This window comes from Myotis yumanensis, unplaced genomic scaffold (assembly GCF_028538775.1).
Source record: "Myotis yumanensis isolate MYYU_CA2020_CCGP unplaced genomic scaffold, mMyoYum1.0.hap1 SCAF_6, whole genome shotgun sequence".
Classification (NCBI taxonomy): domain Eukaryota; kingdom Metazoa; phylum Chordata; class Mammalia; order Chiroptera; family Vespertilionidae; genus Myotis; species Myotis yumanensis.
The window spans coordinates 42,935,078-42,957,609 of NW_027223757.1; the positions used below are offsets into that span (position 1 = coordinate 42,935,078).

Here is a 22,532-nt window from a genome sequence, read left to right on the forward strand (position 1 = left end):
GATTCCACAGCTATTACTATGCGACTGACAATATAAAATGTAAATTATGGTCTAAACTGGTAAAGAGGAGAATCAATTATTGCTTAATCTATTTGAAGTTCTTTTGAAAAGTCCCTACGAATAAAAGACACCTTCCTCCTGTTACTCATTTAATATTGGCATTTCCATGTGGCAGATGGTGACCTTATCCCTGTGCTTCAGCTAAAAAGATTTTTATTAAGGCTAAACAAGTGTGAACAGTGTTAATATCTGGCAGCAGGCAGATATGAATAAACCACTAGAATGAATGTAAGTGTCCAGCCTCGCCATGTGGTTAAGGTCCACATTCTGCCAATAGAAAGAACTGAAAAGTAGCCAACATGCTTGAATCCTGCCCTGAGTCCCATACTTCTTCATTAGCCATCCAATCAAAGAACAGTCACAGAGGAAGGGATTTAGATCATAATGAATGAGAAACATAATTTGATTGTTTGGTGGCTAAGCTCTGAAGAAGGGTCAATTGTGGGTAAATTCTGAAATTTGAAACATTGGCCTTTCAATAGCCCTCACCATTCTTGCCATTTTTCTTCCTAATAATGACCTACTATTCCCCTTCTGTCAGCCCTGAACCCATTGATAACTGACACTTAATCATTGTTCTGGTCATACCACTCTAAACTGTCCCCTTAAGTGTGTGTCTCAAACTGAAGGACTGCATCCATCTCTTAAAAAAACACATATTTTTACAAATCCATAGTCTTAACTTACAAGGTTTCTTAAATATATACAATATAAACTAGGTAGAATCCTATACTTTTTAGTCCATAGGGAGCTATAAAAATTTACAAGCTAACATTTAAAAACCTCTATGATTAATAAATTTGAATTAACCACAGTTTGCTGTTTCGCTATGATAAATTGCTTAAAATTTGAATATGGTACAGCTTTTTCTAGTTTGGTTACACTACTGTTCTTTGGTGATGATCTCAGATCACACCACTTTGTCTTCCTGGAACCACTGTAAAAACTTCACTCATAGAGCCTTGACTTAACTTCACTTGGTTTCAATATGCTATAAATGTGATAATACATGCTTAGCATCTGGTCATGTCAGTGGTTAACCAAGTGAAACAATAATTTTTTTTATAGATCATCAAAATGAACATTAAACAAATTAAAAATTACATGAGAACATAAGGAGTACTTTAAGAACTACCACTCTAAAATTCACCTCTTCTTTCTCCTACCATAATTACCATAAGTAAGAGTCAGTGTAGTCTTTCCAAGTCCAAGCCCTTTCTATTTCTTTTCTCTGGAGATCCTCCCAACATTTCTACAAGGTAGAAACTACAATCATTCACATTTTATAGATAAACAATTAGAAGGCAAACCAAGTATTCATGGACTCCAGAGCCTTTTCCCTTAATTACTACAGTACACCATCTACCAACATGTTCTCAGCTAATTGTCCAGTTGAAAGGCTCCTACCAGTTACCTCTCCTTAAAGACCTGACTACCTCACCTGAGCATAGTATATAATAGGTGAATCCATTAGCAACTATGTCCTAAATTAATCTTATGGTTTTCCTGAGGTTAGTTGTGTAATTGCTGAATTAAAGAAAAAATGGCCTGGCCAGAAAGGCTAAGTGGTTGAACGTTGACCTATGAACCAGGAGGTCATGGTTCAATTTTCAGGTCAGGGGCACATGCCTGGGTTGTGGGCTTGATTCCCAGCAGGGGGCATGCAGGAGGCAGTCGACAAATGATTCTCTCTCATCATTGATGTTTCTCTCTCTCTCTCTCTCTCTCTCTCTCTCTCTCTCCCTTCCTCTCTGATATCAATATATATATATATAGATATATATATACACACACACACACACACATATATATTTTTTAAATGGCACAGCTTCTTAATATGTTTCAATGTCTCACAACAACAAAATTGAAATGTTTCATGTCTGTATCCATTGTGTCCTTCCATAAAACCTTCCCAGATAAACCAGATCAAATGTGATATTTTCCTGACTCATCTCTATATATTTCACTCTGCAAATAAAAACGTCAATACTTTCTATGCTCCTCTAATATTCTACTTTTAATCTGTGCAGATTTTAAAATTGTAGTCTAGTGTGTAGGTATTACTGATTTTAATTCCCATGTGTCTTCTTCTTTCACTCCACTCACCCATGTAAATACTGCCATTTTCAGAACTGAATTTCAAGGCTGTATAAATTTTATGTCATTAAGATATTTCCTATCTTCCAAAGAGTAGCATACATCAATAGAAGACTACCAAATACTATATATAACTCTTTCCTTCCTTTTTTTTTAATGGAAATAGAGAATAATTGTAGTATGCCCTGAACTCTTCCAAAAGTGAAACATGAAACAAAATAAACCAAATAAATCAAAAACAGGAAAAAAGGTTCTTATGAAAAAGACATAAAAGTGATAAAATCGCTTTTTATCATTTAGACATCTCTTAAATCTGAACCAACTTCTAAACTGATTAAAGTTCAGAGTCTACTATACAACTTTTTCTTAGCCAAAATAATTCCTATTAACTACATTCTCTAAAACACAATTCTCATACAAATTTTAAATATTTTGATGGACTCAAATACAATATTTTTGATGCAAAAAAAATAAGAAACTCAATTATGTGTTTGCTTACCAAGTTTACTTTTGTACATTCACTGAACACAAGAGAATGATGGAGTTTTAGTCAGTGAAGGAAAGCATCAAACCTTTAGGGCACAATACACTCTCCCTAAATGAGTGTCAGCTTCTAACACATATTAGCCTTCAGATGTGTTATCACTCATCAAAGAGAGTCAGGCAGAACAGATAAGAATTTCTTTCAAGAATTTTTTTCTAAGGCCTCAAGGGAAGTCCTCTATAATTGATCAACACAAGAGATACATCTTCTGGTTATCTAGAAAGCACAAATGATCCATATAATGAAGCACTCAAGTGTTTGCTTGCATGGGACAATGGAAAGAAAAATCTGTGAGCTGCATGAGTAAAAAAGAAATCACTGATGTAAAGATTTACATTTAGCTTTCCTAAAAATTTACAACAAAAGTGTGAATATTGTGATAAAAAATATTATGTGAGCTTTCCTTTATAGTGTCTATAACATATAAGCAAACAATTACATTGCCCATAAAAGTTATCTAATATCTAATTTGCACAATGTGATTTGGGAAGTACAAGTACAGATAGACTGAAGAAACATGCCACTCTTCCTTTTTTTTGCCTGTGGAGTATTCATTTATTTCCCTGAATTAGATATAACAGTGATACACATAACAGCTTAGTAGGAATATAAAATAGAGGGTAAGGTTCTTGGGATATGATTATCATGAAATAAGATATTTAAAACCATAGTGACTTTATAGTATATTGTTAGAAAAATCCACAGCAAAATACAGTATTCAAGTCTGAAGTATTTATAATAATCCAAATATTTTCATTGACCAGATACACTTTCAGGACATTTATTACATTAAAAATAAGTAAAACTGACACTAGGTAAGAATTAAGTGCGAAAAGTTTTCCCCATATTCTGGCCATCCTGGCCCTCCTCAAACAAGCATAGAATTTAATACTCCGTGTGTCTTGAGAAATAAAGCCCTTGTGATTTCAAATCCGTAATTCCAAATGATTAGGATATTTTCTTTCTAATTGCAAACAATATTAAAGACATTTATTTCAAGCTTTTTTAATATTATATGTTCAATTAGATTATCTTAAATGAACAGACCAATTGTAACATTTGATTTAGTCCCAAATGATCAAAACACATTTGCTGGTAGCAGTGGCCCAGCAAAGAAGAGTTTTGCTTCTTCTTCACTATCCCCTCACCCCAAACCCACTCTATTATCCCCCTTCTCTGAAAGCACCCCATACAGGATTCATTAGTAGAACAATGTCAGGAGAGTAGGCATTAAAAGAACAAGGTAATTAGCCATGTCTCCAGTAAGTTAAAAAGATCTGGACAGTAGGGCATTTTTGTTTGTCTTGTCTTGTCTTGTCTTGTCTTGTTTTGTTTCGGCCATCTAACAGTGAGAGAATGCACTGTACAATAATATTACTACACATTTTTAAATGAGTTTACTTTGTGATATGTAAAACAAGGCAAAATAAGAAAGCAACATCTGCTGCTCATTTTTTGTGCTTTCCATTTAGTGATCGATCACCACATCTATTTCTCAAAGCTATGAATGTAAGTGGTTTACTTTATGACACAGCAGATAAATAAAATGTGCTACAAACCTGAGGGCAGCCAGTATGTTGAAAATCTGGGCAAAATCAGGCCCATAACTAGTAATAGGACCAATTTATTTAGTTGTTATTTGGTTCTGGAACAAAATACAAGCTACTTAATGGTAGGGGTACAGTCCATCAGAGCTAGTCATTGAAAATTTTTAGTTAAGCTCCAATTCCCATTTGGTTTGCTGGAAGAAAATATTTGTTTTCTAATAAATGGTGTCATACCAAGTAAAGCACAAACCACTGGCACTGTAAATTAATTCGTACTAAATTTTTTACATGACTGCTTTCTATGTTATTCAATAACAAAGAAGGGCATTCTAATTGTTTACAAAATCCATGTGGTGCATAGAGAATCACAGAAAAAGAAGAACTGGGTGCCATTTCTCCTAAAATCCTTAAAGTTCCTAAAAGAAGCAATGAGTGAATGAAGACTGAAAGCAGAAATAATTTATTTTGATATTTATGATTATATGTTTTCCTGAAGCAGTATATCAGATTCTGATTTAGGCAAAAAAAATTTTTTTAAATAACTGTCAGTATTTTTTTCTGCTTGCAACTCAAAAAAAAGGTGAAAGAAAAACCATTATCTTACTGTAGGGCTGAAATCTCAGAAACAAAAAATATATATATAAGTTGTAAAAAATCATAAAGCAATGGGAGAATTTTGTTGAAATAGGCTGAATAAATACAAGATATAATAAACTAGAAACAATCTCAATTTTAGTTATTAAATCTCTTTTTTCCCCTCCTCACATCTATTCTGAAGGTTCTTTAAAGTAAAAAAAAAAAAATTGAAAATGAATATGATTTGTTGCTTTCCAATTTTGAATATATAACATTTCTCATTCTGAAAGGAGTATCATTCTTTGAAATTAGCAATAAAAAAAAAACTTTGAAAGCAGACAGTGCAACAAACTGCATAATGATTTTAAATCACTAGAAGGAATAGCTGCCAATCAGCTAATCGTAATTATGTATTGTGCCTGCACAAAAAGAACCTGAAATGGAAATTGTTTCTTATTCATACACTTAAAATGAATGTTGGTCTGTACCAACTTCATGAATTTTGAATAGTCTTTAGGCTGTATATTTCATCTGTCAAGCTATGGGAGGCTTTCCAGATTTAAACACACACACACACACAGTACCTTTATATTTCTGTAAACATGTTGTGGATGCATTTATTTTAAATGCATATATTCAGTATGGGAAGTCTATGATTTGTCTCTTAGGACACTATATTGAATACTGAAATCAAAATAAATAACCCTGGATATTTTGAAAAATACCAGAACAAAAGGTAATCTTCAGTATCACTGTTTCTAAACTATTATATCTCTACAGAGAAAAATTCAAACAAAAAATAAGGTACAAAGGAAAGGATGCCTTTGAAAAGGCAATCTTTTTGGTGCTGATATCTCCAAAGAGAAGCCTCAAGAGAAATCTAGATACGGTCAATCACAAACACACCATTAAAAGAAGTTATAAAGACACACTTTTTAGGAAGGTTATTCGTCTATGGCAACAAATGCTATGACTTATATGACTAAATAATCTGAGCTAGATAACACTAAAATGCTTAACAATATACATCTAATATCCATGTATCTTGAGAGAAAAACTATATTTTAAATGTGTGACTGTAGAAAAACATTCTTTATTAAAGATCATTTCTTTATGGACACTGTGACTTATATGGAAGATATAGCTCATCTTAAATGCTTAAAACAAAGGTCTCTTTTTCTATTCAGGTATACAGAGAATAAACTACATTTGTGTTCTTTAATGAAAAAGAAGCATACTAAGCACAAAGAATTTCTCTCAAATGAATAGCAACTTGCAGATATATTTATGCTTTGGTTACATATGCATGCTTAAATATTTAATGACCTTTAAGCCATTCAGTTGATTAATTAGGAAGCTGCATATTTTAACGAAATATATCTCATTTATCAAAAAAGTTATGGCAAGACAAACATAAATGTGAACCTTAATTTTAAAAAGAGCTAGGTTATGCACAAAAATCAAAGTATCTTAGTTTTCCATAAACTGCTATTCGTAATGTTTAAAGTCATTCTTAGAACTCTGGTGTTTAGCTGTAAGGTATGTTTACCACTCTGTCTCTAAATTAGTATATGGCAGTGATCAAAACAACTAGCTCAGATCATCTAAAGGTCTGCTTTAACAGGACTGTATAAAAGTTATAGATACCAAGTCATTATGGAATATCAGACTACGAGGGACATAGTTAATCAGGTGACATTAGGTAAACATTCAGAAAGCACATTAAATTATTGACTCAATAGCATTTTCTAAATAATCAGGATTAGTACTAGTCATAATATTGGAGACTGACCAATCTACCAAGTGTTATATACATAAGACTACTAAATATTAAAGTCTAACAGAGGTAAGGGAATTACCCACCGTTACAGAGCAAGGCAGTCACCCAGAAGAGGCTAGATTTGAACTCAGGTTTTCTGATGTCAAGTTCAGGACTCTTTCTGATAAACATGCACATAGAAAATGCTGATTGTACATTAAGAGATGAAAGTGAAGACACGGGACTGATGCAGCCATAGCTATCACTCTGCACACGACACCACAACACAGAAAAAGGTACCACTCATATTTAAGTTATCGTAGTCACCTGAATAATTTCTCCCCAAAAATATCCTGGTGTTTATAGCATCATAGTTGTACGGTAGATTATGCAGTCCTCCAAATGTTTTCATATATGTAAAATATCTGATAAGCAAAAAATGTTGAATATTGGCTATTATACTGTAAGAAGTTAGCTAAGAATTTGTCAGGTTGTTTTTCTCTTATTTTCCTTGTAGTCTAATATCAGTGTGTGGGAGGACAGTGAATAGAGACTTTCCTGCTACAAAGAATTGGTGACTAAGCTCACACACCGAGGACAAAAACTCACTAAGTCTGAAGATAATAATCCTCCTGAAGTTCTTGAGCCCACCCTTCCAAGACAGATCACACCCCTACCCTTCCAGGATATAGAAGGAGAATACTTTAGAAGAGAGAGGGACTTCTGAATCAGCACAGTAAGAGGACTTCTAAGGGGAGGGAGATCACGCCCCTACCCTTCCAGGATATAGAAGGGAAGAAGAGAGAGGGATTTCTGAATCAGCACAGTGAGAGAACTTCTGAGGGGAGGGAGGAGAATCCCCCTCTCACCAAAGCCAAGTGCTTATGTATGTGTGACCACAGTTTTAAAGAGAATGTCACCTTAAAATTGAAAGTCCCTCCAAGAAGGAGAGACTGGCCTTGTGTTCCTCCCTTAGAGGACAACAAGCTTCCTGAATGCTTCCACACATAACCAAGCAAAGAAGAGAAGTGGAAAGAGATTGCAGAGGAGAGAGAGAGGGACTATAGAAGAGGAGCTCCCACTGCACCCACTGCCTTGCAAGAATGTAAGAGAGTCCTTCAGGTCAGGAGAGAAAAGCCATATTCAAGTAATCTTGCTGGCACACTATCAGGGGGGCTATCCACCAGCGAGGAGACCCAGAAACCAGCTGCCTAACGGCATAATGCAGAGCTGAAGTGGAATAGCAGAAGTCAAGTCACGTGCCTGAGAACTGGCATGTGCCCACACCAGCTACACAGAAGGCACCAATGCCCAGGCGGTGTTAGCCAGAGAGTCGCTGACCTCCAGCAGAAAGCACTACCACAGAAGTGCCTCAAGTGGAGACTGATCCTCCTTCGGCTTTTTGCTCCTGCGTCCAGGGCCTGAAGAGAAGTCAAGAGGTGGTGTCTAGAAGCAAATTTTGCCCCTGGTGCCTGTGCCATTCCAGAAAACCATGCTTCTCCCACTCAGATGTGCAGTAAGAAGATGGCACAGGATGAAATGAAAGTGAAGCATTAAAGTGAACTGACTTTTAAGAATTAAAGTGACTCAGAAAGTCACAGAATCTAATCAAGGCATTACTAAAGGCTGGCACCTGAATACTCCATACAGCATGGCAAAGCACTGAGTGGAGAAAAACAAAGCCATTTAAGGTTTTATATCCCACCATCTACTGAATGCATAGAGTTCAGTGAACCTACCACTTACAAATGTGTAAACCCACTAGTGTTTACTTAACAATGATATCAATTCTTCTTCAGTAATAACAGAAATTCTATTTGGAAAGTCTATTAACCTAAATAGGCCCCAACAATTAACATCTTCTAGAAGAAAGAGGTAATGAAGATACTGTACATTTCAAATAATTTGTTTGACTGGTTTGGGTCTTGAATTAAGGAGTGTGGGGAAAATAAGTTGTCTTGGCTTGCAGGGCAGTAACAGTTTTCCCATTTTTCATTTGCACATTGTTTCAATCTAATAAAAATGGTAAGTAGTATCCCATGTGTTAAAATAGTGTAGGTCATTTATCAAGACATCCAAAATCAGAGGTTCCAACAGTATTGAATAAACCCCTGTGTTCTCTAGTATGGGCTTACAATCTTAGCATGTTCTAGCTGGTGGATAATTAGAGAACACAGTGAACTTCCCACCCATGCTGAGGTCTTCCCTTCAACAATATGTAGAGATGCCATTTCAAAGCCTAAATACTTCCAGGGATTGCTGTCCTGATGGCTTCGCTGCAACTGGGGTAGTCCTCTGGGCTACTCTCGCCTGACCCCATGGGTCTGCATTCCGTGCTTTTCAACAAAACAACACATGTTAGTGATTTCTGTTGGGTGTGGGTAGAGGGAAGGAGTAGGTGAGAAATGAGGAGGTAATTATAAAGTGGCACCCTATAAAATATGAAGTTAGACTCTCTTAGCCAGACTTAGAAGACAATATTACCTAATCATGTGGTTTATTGCATTACTCTGGTTCAAGAAAATCTCCTCAAGATTCTACCTGCAAAAGGCCTTCTACCTTCTCCATTTCCTGTGAAGTTATAACAGGATCCCATAAGGGCAGCAGTCAGAGGACTAAATCTGAGGACACGTTTCAAAAGGGAATGGACTCTCAGAGCTGTTTCAAAAGCAAACTAAAAACCAGAAGAAGTAGCCATCCACCTTTTACAAGATTTTTGTCTAGAATAACATTTTCAATGTTTCTATTACTGAACTAAAATCTGTCTACAATTTCCATTGTAGTCCATGTGGATAACAATTGAAGCTTTAGGTCCATGCCAAAGTGAAAGCATACTATAAAAATGCATGGAGTAAGAAGACTATAAAAAAGCTTCTGCACAGCAAAAGAAACCATCGACAAAACAACAAGAAAGCCCACTGCATGGGAGAACATATTTGCCAATGTTATCACCCATAAGGGTTTAATCTCCAAAATGCACAGGGAACTCATACAACTTAAAAGGAAGATAAACAATCCAATAAAAAAATGGCAAAGGGCCTAAATAGACACTTTTCAAAAGAGGACATACAGAAGGCCAAGAGACATATGAAAACATGCTCAAAGTCACTAATCATCCGAGAGATGCAAATCAAAATTACAATGAGGTAGCATCTCACACCTGTCAGAATGGCTATTATCAACAAATCAACAAATGACAAGTGCTGGCGAGGATGCGGAGAAAAAGGAACCCTCGAGCACCGCTGGTGGGAATGCAGACTGGTGCAGCCACTATGAAAAACAGTATGGAGTTTCCTCAAAAATTAAAAATGGAACTGCCATTTGACCCAAGGGTCCCACCTCTAGGAATGTATCCCAAGAAACTAGAAACACCAATCAGAAAGGATATATGCACCCCTATGTTCATAGCAGCACAATTTACAACAGCTAAGAGTTGGAAACAGCCTAAGTGCCTGTCAGCAGATGAGTGGATTAGAAGAGTGGTACATCTACACAATGGAACACTACGCTGCTGTAAAAAAGAAGGAATTCTTACCATTTGCAACGGCACGGATGGAACTGGAGAGCATTATGCTAAGCGAAACAAGTCAGTCAGAGAAAGATAAATATCACATGATCTCATTCATTTGTGGAATATAATGAACAACATAAATTGATTAACAAAAATAGGAGGGACACAGAAGCATCGAACAGACTGTCCAAACTATGAGGGAAGGTAGGGGGTGAGGGGGATAAGAGATCAACCAAAGAACTTGTATGCATACATATGAGCATAACCAATGGACACAGACAGGGGGGTCAGGGGTGAGGGCATGTGCTGGGGGGTAGGAGTGGCCTGGGAGGTCAATGGGGGGAGAAGGAGACTCATGTAATACTTTAAACCAGCGGTTCTCAACATTTGGGTCGCGACCCCTTTGGGGGTGAAACGACCCTTTCACAGGGGTGGCCTAAGACCATCGGAAAACACATATATAATTACATTACGATTCATAACAGTAGCAAAATTACAGTTATGAAGTAGCAACGAAAATAATTTTATGGTTGGGGGTCACCACAACATGAGGAACTGTATTAAAGGGTCACGGCATTAGGAAGGTTGAGAACCACTGCAAGTTTAAACAATAAAGAATTTAAATTTTAAAAAAAGAAGTAGAATTGTTATATCTTCCCAGTTAACTGTATCACTTACTATTAAAAACTGACTTCCCCCCCCCCCCCCCGCCCCCCGCCACAAAAAAGAAAGATAGCTGGAAGTGGAACTTAGAGATTTCTATGTGATCTAGTCCTCCACTCTAGACAGAACCTCCAAACTGAATGGTTTCGTGTGAAGTTAAGCTTTAGTAGAGGAATAGAAAATGAAACTGAACTATGGAAGAAATCTAGAAAAAATTGAGAAAATATAATGGGAGCAGCATACACTGCGTGCCTACATATGAAATAATAATCTAGGTTGCTTTTCACTACAGGAGGTTCCATATGTGTAAGCTAAAGTATAGCCTGAGGTTTATATGTTGGTATTGTACTATGTTGCTGAAATTGGATGATACAAGAAGACAGAGTAGATAGGCATTTTAAAATGTTATCCCTCCTAATAATATGTTTCTCTACTAGTCTCCTACCAGAAACTATCTCTTTCTCCCACTACATCAGGTAAGAACAATATTGGGCAATGGTAACGGGAGCTAGAGCCCTACTTTTGTCAACTAGTAACTATAGGGATGAAAAACTCTATCTTGTTCTACTCAATCTGAATCATTATGCCTTTTTACCAGGCTATATAGAGGCACTAAAAACCTTGTCTCTGATCCAAACCTTGAAAGCTTTTTATCTTTTATAAAATCTCTGGTTATGTTAAGGAAACACAATCCATAATTGGCCTATCTATGTTACTTTAGTATCTGGCAGTTTTACAGACTTGACTAAAAATATATGTTTAAAGCCCACTACTGTATAATTAAATGAAAGTTTGGCTTTATTCAAAAGTGCAAATGAATTCTTGGATTTTTCTCTTATATACTTTTCAATTATTTATATGTATTCCCATTCATGTAGTGTTTCCTCTGGTCCAGAAACAATTCAATTTCAACAAATTTCTAAATTGTTTAAAACTTTACAATAAAAAATGGCTTACATTATACTGTAAAAGCATATTTCTGTTGCTGGGAATGGGTATAAAATGTGTCTTGTGATGAGCAACTTGCTAACTCAGAAATGAATGAATAAGCTTTTCATTTTCTTATGTCATCTGACACAGTTACTACTTATGTATATTAGCAGGTGCTTAGATCAAACCTCACAATCAAGAGTATTATTGTATAAGTTTTTACTTGAAAGCAATAATTGAACACCTTTAAATTTTATCCAACCTTTGAAATGGAATAAGTCAAGAAGTACCAGTTTCTAATTTCTAGGTCACCAGCAAATAGGGAACAGCAACCATTTCTATATTTCCATCTTCATCATCTGCAAGGGTTTCCTGCTAAACCTGCTGAAAGCACAGTCACTCTTTCACAGCACACCAAAGCTTCTGTAGTTGCCTGAAACAGCTGATGTCTCCTTTGCTCTCCATAAAGGTTGAAAAATCCAGTTATTGCCGAACCGGTTTGGCTCAGTGGATAGAGTGTCGGCCTGCGGACTGAAAGGTCCCAGGTTCGATTCCGGTCAAGGGCATGTACCTTGGTTGCGGGCACATCCCTACTGGGGGGCGTGCAGGAGGCAGCTGATCGATCTTGCTCATCGATGTTTCTAACTCTCTAACCCTCTCCCTTCTTCTCTGTAAAAATTCAATAAAATATATTTAAAGAAAAAAGAAAAATCCAGTTATTTATGTCTTGGAAAATAGATGCATGGAAGATGAAATATGTGTCATGATAAAGTGAAATAGTGAGACAGCTCTCACTTTTAAAATATTAATATTTCAAAGTAACCAGCAAATATGTTTTCACAAACTCAAAATGATTTTATTTACATAGCCATGGACTCCTAATTCTGAAGTAAATGAATGCTACAAGCCGTATCTCAGCTTCGTATTGAGTTTCGGGCTGTTCAACTCATTGAAATACTACTAACAATGGCAACAGGATAATATTCAACAAGCTATTAAAAATGGCACAAATTGCATATTGGAAAATTTGATTTACATGCAAAAATTAAATTAATAAAATAAAAGCATATTAAATGAATTTTTATCAAATCCTATAAATGCATAAGCTACAACTGTGCTTTTCTGAGGTACACAGAATTAATGTAATAAGTCAGGTTAATTCCAATGAATCAATGAAGTTAGAAGAGTTTCAAGATGATGAAACCCTGACCCAGAAAGACATAATTTGACAAATTAAGAACACTGGCAATGACAGAAAAAAATATTTTGGAAACAACTGAATGAGCGTGAGCCATAACAGCTTAGAGTATCAATGACAACAGCATTGACTGGAGGCCAAGATTTAAATAAACCTGTCTTTGATTTATTGTTGTTCTTGTTTTTGAGCTCATTTGGGAAGACAATCTTACCTCATGCTTTTAGACATTGCCTCCCTCTAGTCAAAACAGCACTCAACCTCCATCAGACTTGAATTAATCTAATCGTATTCTGCAAATTGAGGATAATTTTCTTTCTGAGAAATGCTGCTAAATACTTGACCTGACTGGAATCTTAAAAATCTGAATTCATTTGATTTAAGTAACACAAGTATACTGCTTGATATTTCTCAGCTAGACAGGAGCAATATATTTGCTACCACAAAGACTTCAGGAAAGTTTCCTCAGAATGGTCCCTAGACCTCCTTCCTCACAGTCATAGGCAGCTCAGCAAAACTGGAAACCCTGCATCCCACTGCAGACCTCCTGAGTCAGACTTTAAATCCAGGGTCTGAGAATGTGCTTTTATATTAGGTTCTCCAAGGGAAGTCAAGATCTACTGCTCTTAGATGCCATCTCCTTGGCTATAATACATATCTATTAAAGTGTATAGGTCGTGAAATGGTACAGGAAGAATTTAAGAGTTCTGTTATCAAGGTTGGCCTAACAAAGAACTTCATATATAATACCCCTACATATTCCATCTCTGCTACTGAAAGGCCTATCTTGTTCTATCTTGGAGGATACACTACAAAATGTTTTTATAAGAAGGTATAGTAAAAATTTTAAATGCAGTTGATTTTATCCGCAGGCAAGGTTGAAAACTGTTCCACTGAGACTTGGCTCCAGCCGCAGAGTAACCACCAAAAATGTCAGATCTGAAGTAGTAAGTTGCTTCATTAATCACATTCTCCTCACCTCACTTCAGGCATCTGTGTGTTGTACATCACTTGCTGAACGCTATCATCGCTAAGGAAGCTGACTCCCTCTCTAGGCTGACTTGACCTTGTGTAGGATACCCTATCTTCCTGATAGTCTTTTTCTGCTTGTTATTTTTGTTGCCAGTTTCCAAGCTCGTTGCCAATGCTCTGTTCCACGTGTGCTCCTTTGCTAATCCTATTCACGAGCACCTCACCTAAGTGGGTCCCCAGTAATAAAAATAATACATGTCACAAAAGAGGGGGTAACATAATCAGGTCATTTTGGGAAATGCCATACACCTTATATTTTACCTCCTCTTAGAGATTTACTATACATATTAGTATATTAAGAAGCTGAGAAGTCTTGCAAAAAGGCGAAGTCTATAACACATTCTAATCGAGCATACCACATGAACCCTTTTTTTATTATTAAAACAATCATATTCAATGGTGCCAGTGTTCCTCAGGATGACCCTTGGTCCCTATCCATGTTGGAGTCCCTTTGTCCTGTGCCCATGACCTGATTTGACCTAGGTATCATCCTGTTATATGTTTAAGGTAATGCCACACACACTGGGCACACAGACACTACTATTAAAAATAGTAATATATCACCTCTAACTCTCATCATAAAATGACTACCTACATAAAATAAACTTCATTACAAGGAGTCAATTTGTTGTAAAACCAAAGTAAAAAAAGACAGATGACTTTTCATCAAAGTAAAAAAATTGACTTGTCAGGAATGTCCTTCTGCTTCCCCCTCAGGCTTCTAAGGACACAAAATTTGATGTTAGATACTTCCAAGTGTCCTTCCAAAGAAAATGAAGGAATTACATAGTGAAAATTGAAGATTCTCTACATGGTAGTAACTCCCTACTGTTCAAAGATTGAATGCTAATTTCTCCAGGATGGGGTTGTAAATATCCTATCTATATGAAATGGACCAACGTGTTAAAATGTGCTATATCATTCTTACTATATTAAAAATGTAATCCAAACTACAAAAAAAAAATCTATTCTAGTTCATTTTCAACATTTCCTGTCAGTGTTAAGAATTCATATTGCTACAAATTTGTTTTTAAACTGGTGTTACATCACTAATATGATGTTTATTTTAGGATCTAGTGTTCTAGTCAAGAAAAAATAAACTTCCAATTGAGGAGTAATACCTATTCCCCATATTAATTCCATCAGAATGTTCTATACTGGCTCTGAGGTCTATAAAATGGTTACTCTAGAAATGCTTTTTCTCTTTGGAGCATTTGTCCATACATAAAGACTAGAGGCCTGGTGCACGAAAATCGTGCACTGGGGGGGGGGGGGGGGGGGTGTCCCTCAGCTTGGCCTGCTCCCTCTCTCAGTCTGGGACCCCTCAGTGGATGTCCAGGGGGATGGGGCCTAAAGCTGGCAGTCAGACATCCCTCTCACAGTCCAGGGCTCTCAAAGTCTGGGACCCCTTGCTCCTTACCACCCGCCTGCAGCAGAGGCGGTAGAGGTTCCCGCCACCGCCGCTGTGCTCACTGCGCTCACCAGCCGTAAGCCCGGCTTCCGGCGCTCCCCTTGTGGGAGTGCACTGACCACCAGGAGGCAGCTCCTGCATGGGGCCAGGGAGGGATGCCAGATTTGGGCCAGCCAGGGAAGGACCACGGGAGGGCTCCAGGGCATGTCTGGCCTGTCTCACTCAATCCCGATTGGCTGGACCTCAGCAGCAAGGTAACCTACCGGTTGGAGCATCTTCCCCCTGGTGGTCAGTGCACATCATAGCGAATGGCCGACTGGTTGACTGCCTGCCCCCTGGTGGTCAGTGCATGTCATAGCGAGCAGCTGAGCAGCCTTACCATATCATTAGCATATTACGTTTTGATTGGTTGAACGGCTGACTAGATGACCAGACACTTAGCATAATAGGCTTTTATTATATAGGATACCTGAATGGCCCCAGGGAAAGCTCAGTGACACACTGCTTAAGGGATTGAAAACTAGAGAGAAGCTAGGAAAGCCTTCACAGAGGAGCCTTTTTCTATTGTGGCTTTGCAATTGTCATGGCACATCTAGCAAACTGGAAACTGGTAGAGAGAGAGAGAGCCAGGAGTGAAAGGAGAAGTAGAGGCAGAATTTGGAGGACACCGGTGAGGACAAGAGCAAGTGGTATGCAATTTCTACAGTCCAAAGTAGAAAACCACCTATAGTACAAGAATATGGGGCATGCATCAAGGATTCTCCACCGTGAGCCTATATATTTTGGGACTTGCTCATTGACCACCAAGAATGGTCCAATACAGCTGAAATTAATCTGAAATTTCCTATAAAGTTTCTTTTTGGCATAATAAAGATTCAATTTTAGGAAGAATCATCACTACTGTGTCCAAATAAACTGTGCCTTCTAAAACAGTGTCCACCCTCTCTATGCCTTTTAAGACTTTACTGTGAATGTACTAACAATGAATGAGAAAGTTACTTCAGCAAAAGTATACCACAAAGGATTTTCTTAAGATGCATAGCACATGTGTTTGTGCCTTCTAAATGGGAAACTAAATGGTTTCTTCCACATCAACAGAAATTTGAATGTATGGCTATTACTCTTTTTCCTCTTTGGACTGTCTCACATGCTTTAAACTGACAACATTCAAAGGTTCAATTCAATTTAGGTAATCATCAGAAATGTCACCTGCCTTTCAAAAGACCCTTGGAGTCTGCCAAATTGGGCTAGAAATCATGCTTGGATAATTTTCATTGCATGTGAGCTGACAGCTCCTGCTTCTGATCAAGAAAAATATATCCCTGCAAAGAAGATGTGCTGCATGCTTTCAGCCCTGCCCAAAAACAGCACAGAAGCAGAAGGCAGGTGACCAGGGAGGTTTTATTTTCCTGTTATTAGGACTCCAACTTTGAAAAACTGGAATGTCAATGCTTTATATTTTTATACTCTCTGAAAATATTAAAGTAAAAATAAATGGAGTCATAATCACAAGGAAAAAAACTATTCAATTTTTTAAATGAACATTGATATTATTATCTTAGATTAAAATTTCATTTCAAATTAAGAAATCTTTGGCCTCCTGGAATGAGAAGTTCTAACAAACTAACCTAGTGGAGAAAGACTCATGGATTCTGAAATAAATTTAACATGATAAATGAGCCTCTTCAGGAGGAGCCCCCACAGAAATTGGCTAAGGTCCTGCCTCCTTTTTGCTAAAAGGCTACCACCACAGGACAGCACACAGCTTCAGAGCAGAGGCGGGCCAGGTTTTACCAAGGGAACACCTCTATGGCAGGCATAAGATACAGAGAGGGTCATGACCCTGTCTCGTTGACCTTTGTAGCCACAGTACCTAGAACTGAGACTGAGTCAGCAGTGAGTGTCAATTACATCAGAACCTCTTAAACATGCAAGATTGAGGGATACACTATAGCCAGCTGGGGCAGTCCAAGCTCTGGGCTAGCAACCCCCCAACTGCCAACATTCTCATCCTTCCCTTCACCCCACTGGGACACAGAGAGCTAATCATTTTCTATGTGTGCCAAATTGGAAACACTCACTTAAATTAATGAATATTCCCATCAAAGAAGCAGCTAACAAGTCTGTTCAAGAAGATATGGGTTCACAGCTCTTCACAAACATATTGTGATGGAATCAGTCAATTGTATAAAATTCTTGAAATAACAATATAGACTATATATTATTTTAATGTTAATATCTTTCCAAATATTGTATTTAAAAAATTAGATCTCACAGAGGGGAGAAGCTGTAGGATATAGAAAAATTTAATTGGGTATCAAAGCAATAATACTGTAATACTATCAAATTTAAATAACAAATCTATGTTTAATGTTCTCAAAAAATACATAGTGTGCTTTCATGGAATACTTACTTTCCAAAAAAGAATTTTAAAAATGATAGTTTAGGTGTTTTCATTTTTTGCATTTCAAAATAAATTACTTTCAAGGCCTAAATATGATTTTCACTCTTTAAAATAAAGGCATTACTGAAAGATTTAATGGTTTTAAAATTACTTTAAAACCTTTTGCTCTTGCATTGAATACTCTTTACTTTTGCCCTCAAAGTAGTAGCCAAAGGATTGTGTGACATCTGTGAAGTTGATATGTAGGAAGTAAGGTAAGTTATAATTTCTAATATCAGGTCAACCTTGTCGTGTAGGAGAAAATATTCAAATGAATAACCTTCTATGAAGCACTAAAACTCTAAATGTTAATGTAGTTGAAACTCCTAATTCCATAAAGGAATTACAGAACCCATAGGAGCATTTATCAAGTAACTATGACTATAAAGTGGCTATGTTCAGAGTCAAAAGATTGTGTTTAGAGACCAAAATGGGCATTTATTTTTAGAAGTAGAAAAGTAAAATGTTAATTAAGGCAGGATTAGCTATGAAAAAAAGTTAATAATACCATAAGAGCAAAATGTAGGTAGATTATCTTGGCTAATAAAGATTATATGCAGATGTAAAAATACATATTGAAATTTCAGAGACACTAGTGCCATACTACCACAGTGCCATACTGTTAATTTATACTTGGCACCATCCTATGATAATTTCCAAAAGCATTTACTCGATTAAATGCACATTAAAGATATCAAGATTTATTTGTAATCAATAAGTGACCTCAAAAGGTGCAAATTAATTAGTATATGCTTATACCTAACCAAGTTTCCCATACCTATCATGATTACCTAATTTATAATACTGATACTGATATTAAAATTATGCACACAAGAAAAAAACAGGCATACAATCTGAATTTGCTCATAAGTTCCTATGCAATGGTTTGATTACTGACAGTTACATACCTATAACTTAATATGCATGGTTTATTTACTCACTCATATTCTCAGCTTCGTCTAAGCACGAATACATATGCAAAACACCAGTGTTCCCTTTAGAATTGTTTAGCAATCAGTCCAATAATTTAACTAAACCAAATATTACATTTTTATCAAAGCTCGCTTCTACCAGGTGATTAACTTCACTCTGTTTTAGATATCCCCCGAATAGTACAGAACTAATCAAACTCTGGGTTTATCCTCCACCATTGTGCTTGTTTTGGTATATTTTTATCTATAAAATCATATTTTTCTTGCCTAAATATTTAAAGCTTTTAAATTTAAATATAAAAATTATCATAGCTAAAAATGAAAGTCTTACTCATTAGAGCAAGAACCCAAGATTTATAAATAAGAACTACCATAAATAGTTCACATTCTTATTTAACCAATTTTTTTTCTAAATTAAGGTTGTATTTACACACAAATGCATTTACTTTGTGCCAAATATTGTTCTCTAGATATAGTAGACACAGAAAATGTGTATTTCAGATAATTACTGGTTATTTGACTAAACTTAACTACTCTGGTTTTATTACAGTTTATATTCAATATTATTTTTGCATCAGTTTCAGGTATACAGCATAGTGGTTAGACAATCATATACTTTTCAAAGTGATCTCCCAGATATTTCATGTATCCACCTGCCACTTATCTGTTTTTTTAGAATTTGATTTTCAAAACAACTCTAACTAGTAGATCTCATGTCTCTCCTCCCCCCAATCCCACCACCAAGATATAAACAATATTCAGCCTAAGCAAGTTTGAGTATAAATATTCCAAGAAAAACATTCTACCTCAAATTGAAAATACTTCAGTATCTAATTCTGGACCCTACTAAAGCATTTCTGGATCCCAAGTATTCATATTATCCTTTCCTATCAATTCAGGGCCGATATACAAGAAAAGTTATGATTTTAGTGAAGTTTTCCTTTAGCATCTTCTCATACACACATGCCCCTTTCAGCATTTTTCTTTTTCCTTTTCAAAAATCTGTCCCATTCCTTCCATTACCAAACAACCTAAAGGTACCTAAGGGCCCAAGACCTGCCCTATATTCCAGAACAAGTTCATAAATCAACCATGCCAGATTACATCCTCTACAGGTTAAGGCACTCTTTCCAGGAAGCTCTTGTTAATGTGCAACATACTACTATGAAAATAAACCATTATCACAGTAGTAAACATCAGCTTGGATCACCATACGAGCTTCTAGAAGGTTCATCGAGATGTTCCAGCAGGGTGTTGATGCAAAGCAGGTTCTCAATAAACACTCATGTAATTTGAAATTAAGTTGGGTAGCATAAATCTAACCTATGTTTAATTATGTTATCACATGGTACCTATAATCCTATATAATAAGAGCTAATATGCTAATTAGACCAAACAGCAGAACAGCCATCTGGACGACCTTCTGGACGACCTTCCAAAGAAGCCAGGGCTGCGAGGGCCGAGCCCCTTGCATGAATTTCATGCATCGGGCCTCTAGTACTGTTATAATAATGTGATCTGCCCTTTGGCATGCTAGAACCAGGGGGACAGGAACAATTCAGCATAAAATTGGGGCAATTAGAAAATAACTTAATGACTTGCCACTCCCAAACCCAATTTCCTGAGGAGAATGTTGCCGCCCTCCCATTCCACTACCCTGAATTATGGACTATAGTTTGAAAAAGGGACTTAACATACAAAAGATAACGCATTGCTAAAATATTTGGAACTAAATAGAACCAACATTTCTAAACACATTTCCACCTCTTCTCTCTTCTTCTTTTAGACATACAACACAGAGAAAGCAAAAACAAGAAAATGAACCCGTTTTGCAAAAAAAAAAAAAAAAAAAAAAAAAAAGCCTCTTTCCTCTTTCCTTCTGGCACAACCTTTCAATCCCTGTAACCTACACACAACTCACCAAAATAATAGTTTTATTCCTGTTATCGCTAAATCCAGTTGATAAAATATGAAGACATTTATAAATTACTGATTCTTATGAAATTATTTCAAACAGCAGTTAAAATTCAGATTTATATAAAAATCAACATTAAAGAAACAACACTGTTAAAAGTAACACATATAAAACTTTGTGAATGCTCAGGTATGTGTGAAGAAATTCCAGGATCCTCAGCATAATTTGAAGCATTTATAAGGAAGGAATCTCCACATGTTAGGTCTATGGAAAAGTCTAACAGTATAACTAAGCATAAAACAAACCATTTAATTAGCCAGACATCCTGGAATATCCAGTGAATCCAATAACTTCACAATTAGGAAAACATTTTTAATATTAAGATAGTGATTATCACTGGCACCTGCTTATTGATGGCCTGATGGACATCTTGAAAGGCTCCTTTTTCTTTATTAGCTTTCTGTCCGCTTTGTGGCCATATTCCTTCCTCATTCTTTTTTTGTGGGGAAGAAGAGGTTCCACAGAGCTAAATCCTAACCTGGGAGTAAAACTGGACTTCTAATCAGTTGGAAGTGACTACAGATTAAAGACAACCCCAATATTTTAACCTATAAAATAAAAAAAAAGCCTAATGGCTACAAAATCTTATAGCAGCATGGAAAAACACGCATAATTTAATCTTATGTGGAAAAGCCAGATACAAAATTGTTTATAGAAAATAAATGCATAAAAGAACTGAAGGGAAATAAACTAAATTGCTAATGATTAGATTATGTATATAAGTTAGAGATAAGATTTTTTTCTTGTTTCTATTTTCCAAATTTTCTGTAATATCATTACTTAACTTATAATAAAATGTTTAACTAGAAAAGTAGACTAAATTATTAGTGCAGGTGTGGGCAAAGTAGGTTTGCAGTTGTTTGTATGGAAAAAGACATGCAGGTTATGATTATTACAGTTGCTTTATTAACTCAACAGAGTGCCACAATGGCAAAGTGCACTTAGGAACAGTCTTGTAAGCACTCAAATTGCCTGCCTTCTTTATTTACATATTCCTGTAGTCTACTTGCTGTACTCAAGCACACTCTCGCATACTCACAGCTAAAAACCTACTTTTGCCAACCCCTGTATGTTATAAAACCAAAATTTTCTTTAGATTTCCTTGAACTGCACATTATGTTCATATAATACAGAGCATTTTCACTCTGGTTTAGGAATGTCACCATTTATTTTAAGAACAGATTGTTCACTCTCTTTCGTAAATGGCATAAAAGTTCACACCTTAAGAACAGATCACTATTAAATTTTAAAAATGGAAAATAGTTCTGATGGTCATGCATTGTTGATCTTACAATCCTAAAGTAGGGCCAAAAATGAATTTCAATGAAATATAGCTATTGTTATATGAAGAATTATACCAACGTTCATGATCGAAGTCTGAAAATCTTCAGGACCTACCCAACTCACACCAATGTTAGATGTTTTCTCTTCACAGAGCACTAAAGCTGATGCTCCTGTCATCCTAGCAAGCTCTGCCCCAGTAGGTTCATGCCTCACTGAAGCAAAAAACGACCTGTGGTTTCCCCACAGAGAAATATATTAGAACTTCTCTCTAACATGACAACATAAAGAGCGAAATTCAGTAAAAGCTAATGGTTGCATTGGACCTGCCCAGGGTTTAGTTTTAGGAATTCTAAAAACAGCTCAGTATAGCGCATGTCATACTAAATGGTCTCATGACTGGCTCTACTGCTATAACTGCTCAATCTCTGAAGCTGAAATGTGAACAGTTCAACAGAAGGCATAAAGCAGTGCCACTGGCTTGTCTGAGACAGCCGCCCTGGCTTTCCAGGTCTGTCCCAGGCTGGGAAGGTCTAGCGTGCTGGGCCATATTCAGGTCAGGCCTGGAGGTTGGAC

The 22,532-nt window shown here is 36.5% G+C and overlaps 1 protein-coding gene across 4 annotated transcripts in view; it reads right to left on the reverse strand.

Annotated features, from left to right (window-relative positions):
* Positions 1-22,532, reverse strand: part of GRIK2 (glutamate ionotropic receptor kainate type subunit 2) — a 560,389-nt gene that overhangs the window by 481,057 nt on the left and 56,800 nt on the right. The gene's annotated exons all lie outside the window — the stretch shown is intronic.